We start from the raw sequence: 6000 nt of genomic DNA, 5'->3' as shown, positions 1-6000 counted from the left end.
CGGCGGTGGCTGCGCGTCGCGCCGCCGGGTTTTATAGGGCGCCGCTGCGGCCGCTCGAGCCATAAAAGGCAACTTTCGGAACGGCGCGCGCTGATTGGCCCCACGCCGCTCACTCACCGGCCTCGCAGCACAGTGCAGCATTTTTTTACCCCCTCTCCCCTCCTTTTGCAAAAAAAAAAAAAAAAGAGAGAGAGAGAAAGAGAGAACGAGCCGGGCTGGGAGAGAGCGAGAGCGAGATTGAGGAAGAGGAGGAGGGAGAGAGTTTTGGCGTCGGCCGCCCTTGGGTGCTGGGCCCCTGCACGCCGCCCTGCCGGGCAGTCACCGCTCCGGCCCCCAGTGTTCTCCACCCTGGGACCCTCCGGGTGGAGACATCACAGAAGCAGGGAGCACCCCACTGGGCAAGGGTCAGCATGGGTGCTGGGGTCCCTGGTTGCTGTGGGTGCTTAAGGAACAGTTGCAGGGGGAGGATTGTTCAACCTCAACTCAACGGCCTGGAAAGCCTGGATTGGGGCGGGGGTCTCTGCCTGGAGGTGCTCAGCTTGTTAAGTGAGGGGCACTACTACTCAGGGACCTGGCGCAGAGTGGTATGGTGTGTGGGGAGTCAGGGAGCGTGTGGCCACTTAACAGGGGCCTCAGGCCCCAGAGACAGGACAGGCATCAGGAGCAAGTGGCTGGAAGTTCCCTGTGAAGAGAGCTCCAAGCTTCCCCTGCAGCAGGCCTGGAGGTGGGCTCTGTAGAGCAGAGAAACTGTTCCCATGGAGCCAGACTGCTTCCAAGAGCTGCCTGGTCACACCCAGCCAAGCCAGACCTGGGCCGTTAGCCCACGACCCAGGCAGCTGCTGGGCAAAGGCAGGCAGGGCTGCTCAGCAGCCTGGGGCCCACCATCCATCCTCTGTCATGTGTAGCCACAGCGGAACTGCTGTCCTAAACCATCTGGAGCCTGCCAAGGATCCTTAATGCCCCAGGGATGGGTTAAGCTGGGGGGGGGGGGCGGGCAGGATGGCAGGGACAGGAGCTGAAGACCAGCTGCCCTCAGCGAAGACCCTCTCCTTGTCACCCTTTCCTGCCTGGGTTCCTCCACCAAACACTGGGCAAGATCTGGGTGCCCAGGAGTGTTCTGGGTGGCTCCCTGCTCTGAGAGCTGCCAGTCTGGCAGGCAGAGCCTGTACCCAGATGGTGGTCAACAATGATCCTTGAGTGGCAGACAAAAGCCCAGGGGCTGTGGGACCACAGAGGGCCATCAGCCTAGAGGACTGCTCTACAGAGCCTTCTTGGAGGTGGTGACAGGAAGTTGAATTTTCACACAGCAGGAAGGGTGGTCTAGGTAGGGACACTGGCCTGTAGCCACTGGTCTGTCTAGGCACCCCAAGCCTGCCCAGGGCTTTGCTGCACATAGTAGGTGCTTCTGCGTTGGGCATTGAAACCAGTGAACCATTAGTCTATATATGGATGTGCAGTCCTTGGCCAGAGAAGCAGTGGCCTGGTCCTGCCTACCACAGGTGGCTGGCCGAAAGGCACTTTGCAGTTACAGGGGCCACATCTAGTGGGAAGGGTAACCATCACCCAGCGCACAGCAGAATCCTCAGGCTCAGAGCCACATGCCAGCATCCCCAGAGAACTGCCAGGAGCCTCGCTGCAGCTCTCCAATCACCGCTCCGGGCTTGGGGGAATGTTCCCAGCCTGTCCACTCCCTGCCTCCCAGGGACTGCTCTGTCCCTGGCCTTATAGCTCTCAGTCATGGGCATCAGGCCAGCCAGCTGCCCTGGGGCCTGTCAACCCTGCGATTCAGGGGCTGGGGAGCAACTCTCTTTTTTGCCTGTCAGTAAGGGCTGCTCGTGGCCATTGGCTGATCCTGCAGGGGGGCTGAGCAGGCTGGGACTAGGGCTGCAGGGCCACGGACAGACGGACAGACGGAAGGCTCTAGGGCGGTTCTAGGCAGCTGTGTGGGGCGGAGAGCAGGCCTGCTCCCCAAGCAGGAAGCAGGACCTGTGTAGCCACCTCGCTTGTTCTCCACCGGGGTGGGCCAAGGGCCCGCACCACCCCAACCTCACCTCAGACTGCAACACTCCCGGCACTAAGTCTGCAGCCATGAACTCCTGCTCCTGGTGCTCTCCTGGCATCCTTCACAGCCCATCACAAAAGGCCCTTTTGGTGGGGTGAGCCCTTTGGCATCTGCAGCCCATACTGCCCTTGCACTCAAGACACTGCACCGGGCTGGCATTTGCAGCTCGGCCTCCCCCACCAGACCTTGAGCCCTGGCTTCCACCTCTCCCACTGCACCCTCCCCAGGGCTCAGTGCTGGTGAATGAACAAGTGACTTGGTCACCAAGTGATCTTGGGTATCCTCACCCCTCCAAAAGGACTTTGGAAGAAGGAGGGCTTCGGGGGAGCAGTGGGGGGGAGGGGGCTGGGCCGCAAGCCTAGGGGGAGGGGAGGAGAAAAAGAGGAAGTGGAGCCTGCCAGAGGAAGGGGGAGGAGACATGCGGGAGAGGAAGTGAACAGGTTCTTTGCTTGGGAACTTTGCCCTTGCAGGGAGTTTTCAGAACTGTCACTGGGGCAGGCTCAGGCCCCAGACCCTTAGCCTGGCTCAGCCAATGGGGACTTTACCTGCTCTTGGGTGCTTTTTTTTTTCTCTTGTGGTCCCCCCCTAACCCGCAAGGCGTTCTAAGCAGGGGACATTTACAGCCCTCCCAAAGGACCACTCCCTGCCCCTCTCTAGAGACATAGCTGCCCAGCTACCTGGCCCTGGGTGCTTGAGCCCCACTGCTGCCCTACCAGGTGAGGACCCTGAGCTCCACTTCTTGGAAGGAACCGATGCGTGATGGAGGAGGGATGTGTGGCTTATGGACTGTTGGCTGGGGGAGGGGGTGGAGATGCTGCACTTAGGAGGTGCTCAGTGAGGGCTAACTGACGAATGAAGGTGTGGAACACTCTAGGTGACACACATCCTCTTTACAGATGAGGAAACTGAGGCACGTCTGGGAGTCCAATGTGAAAGACACTAGGTGCAGAGCCCCGGGGAGCCTCACACTGCCCCTTCGTAATAGTGTCCCCTGGAGTCTTCCCAGGGACTGGGTCCAAAGGCCATTACAAAGTCTAAATTCTTGGGTCCCACTTCCCTCCTCAGTGTTTATCTCCTGGGTTCCAGAGAGAAGAGCCACCAGCTTTTGGTCACATAGCAATAGGTCCTGAGGCCCCCAGCCTGCAGTCTCCAGCGACCTCTTTCCCCTGCCCTCCTTCCTTGCTCCTAGGATAGTCTCAAAAGGAGATTCTGGACCTCACAACTCCTGAGGGACTGGGCTTGCGTCTCTTATGCCCCCTGCCCAACTTTTCCTATGCCTCAGGGCCAGATCTTTGGGATGCCCCCTCCAGGAAGCCTGCCATGATTTCCTCCTTCCACTACCATAAAAACAGTAGTCTTCCTGCTTAGGGGAAACAACCCAGCTAGGATCACACAGCCAAGGGCAACAGCCAGGAGCCAAACCTCCAGGATCACACGGCTCTTGCATTCGACATGCCAACACCAACCAGCCAGGCATGCTTCCAGAGTGGAACAGCACCAGACACTGTTTTGAGCAACACTCTGCACAAAGCAGGTGTGATCCCAGAGACAGATGAGAGAGCAAATGAGAACTGGCTCTGCCACCAGGTTTCCTCAGGAAGGAGAGAGCTTCTTAAAGGGCAGTCAGAGAGCACCCCCCCTCACCCACTCCCACCGCGCCCCCCCCCCCCCATAAGATGAGCAACCAGCTGAAGGGAGCCCCCTAGGGCAGGAAGGCTGGGCTGGGCCCTCTGTGCACTCCTGGGCTGGAGCCAGGGCCTCAGTCCCCACCCAGACCTGGCCTTTAGCCATAGTCTCCGAGGGCCTCCGATGTCCCCGGGCTACCATGCTCCCTGAAAGTCATCCCCCCAAGGGGGATCCCCACCCTGGAGAAACTGGGAACTTCTGATATGTCTTGGGAGAGTTTTTAAAAATCCTTAAAAACCACCATGTCTCTTCCTGTGCCCCAGGGCACTCCGAGAAAGGCCTGGCCCTCCTGGGAAGTTCCCAGCCTTGCTTACTTGATTGAATTTTCAGAAATAGCAAACAAGCTTCCCTGGGCTCCCCACCTTCTACACGCACCAGCTGAGCCCGGTTGTTCGGGCCCTAGACTGGCTGCTGGGAGGGCTTGCAGTCCCCACTCCACAGACGAGAAACCTAGGCAATCCACACAGTGGACAGGGAGCCAGACCCTGGGACCTGAAGACCCTCCCAGGCAAACTAGGGGGCGTGGGGAGTCTACGGTGTCCGGACCTCCCCCGCAGTTGTCCTGGGAGGGCCTCCAAGCCCACTCATCACAACAACTCCCCTGGTGCAGGTGGTGACCTGTCCAAAGCCACCTAGAGGCCAAGGTAGTTCTCGGACACCTGGCTCCTTTCATTTTCCAGACCAGGGCCTGCAAAGCCAGGCAACAGATAGGCCAACAGATGGGCAGGTCAGATCAAGTTGGGGTGGGGTCAGCACCAAGTTCAAGGCCAGGTGAGGTTCTGAAGGCCACTTGCCTGGACACCCTGGGGTGTGGGCAAACACACCCAGCCCAGCGGGAATCACAGGGACAAGAGGCAGCACACAGACCTTGCACCTGAGGCCTCTGTCCCCGGGCAGAGGGCATATGGCCCCCAGGGTATAGGAGCAGTCAGTGACACAGGATCTGAAGTCCCCAGGCTCTGTGGCTGAGCCCCCAGAGATCCGGTCAGTGTCCAGGCTCAACTGCTATCTGGCTGGATGGACTTCTTCCTGCTTCTCTCCTGCCTGGCTCAGGGGCCCCAGTGCTTGAGGAGGGGAGTGGAGGGGGAATGGAGGGAGAGAGGGAGGGAGGGAGGGGCGCCCCTCCTGGAGGGCCCGAGGAAGTGAAAGGGGAACGGAGAAGGGGGAAGGAGGTGGAAAGAGCAGGCGGGCGGGGCCCTGCTGACTCAGAGGCCAGGCTCACTCACCTCAGGGCTAAGCCTGGCCTCCCCGGTTCCTGAGAGTCCCTGAGGGCCTGCTCTGACCAGAGCCGGGCCTGCGTCACCACACAGAAATCTCACCTCACCCCTGCCAGCTCAACTGGAATCTCCCCATTTCTCAGACTAACAAACTGAGACCAGTGAGCGAGACTTGGTCCTGCAGTGGACAGCACCCTTTGACCCCACCACCGCACCCTTTAACTGGACCACCAGTGGGCAGTGGCAGAGCCAGGCTCGGGCTCGGCGTTGGCTCCGCCACCCTGCCTGGCCTTGGGGCACGCACACCGGGCCCCACGCGCGCCACTCCTCCGCAGGCGCCGCTCCTCGCTCCTCCAGCCGCGGGGCCTGGGGCCCATCCAAGTGGAAACCTGATCAGTCATGGCCACGTAGCTGCGTAACCAGGGCCTGCCCGGCCAGAAATCTCAGCTGCTGCTGGGCTTGCCAGCAACCTGAGCAGGCTCTGTGGCTGGGCTTCCTGATGTCGCCCCATGCCTGGCCCTGTGCCAGCTGCTGGGGACATCAGGGGACCCGCCCCCCACCGCCCTGGCCTGCCCTGTCCACTGGGGACACAGTCCTGTCTGGATGAGATTGGCCCTGTGCTAGCCCAGAGAAGAGGCCTAAGTCGTGGGCTTGGGTTTGATGCATCAGGCAGAGAAGGGGTTTCCCCAGCCCAGGCTTCTGATGGGGGCCAGTGGTAGAAGCCAGGGCCCCCCTTCCCCTCATTTCTGGGGCCACTAGGGAATCATTCTGGCTGTCTAATTAAGTCACCTGGGCTGCTGAAATCCCTAGCATTGGGGATGATGGGGGTTGGGGGGGCACACAGGTATGCTCACAGCTGTGACCCAAAACATGTAGTGACAAACTTGTGGGGTTGGTCCGGGACCAGGTGAGATTTAGCAATAAGCCCGCCATGCGCAGGGCTGGAAGGCCACACGGCTGCACCCTCAGCAAAGGTGGGGTGAAGAGAGCCTCAGAGCAGATGGGGTAGCCCAGAAAGGAATGTAGCATCCTCCC

Source organism: Canis lupus, chromosome 6 (genome assembly GCF_011100685.1).
Source record: "Canis lupus familiaris isolate Mischka breed German Shepherd chromosome 6, alternate assembly UU_Cfam_GSD_1.0, whole genome shotgun sequence".
Lineage (NCBI taxonomy): Eukaryota > Metazoa > Chordata > Mammalia > Carnivora > Canidae > Canis > Canis lupus.
This window is presented reverse-complemented; position numbering follows the sequence as displayed.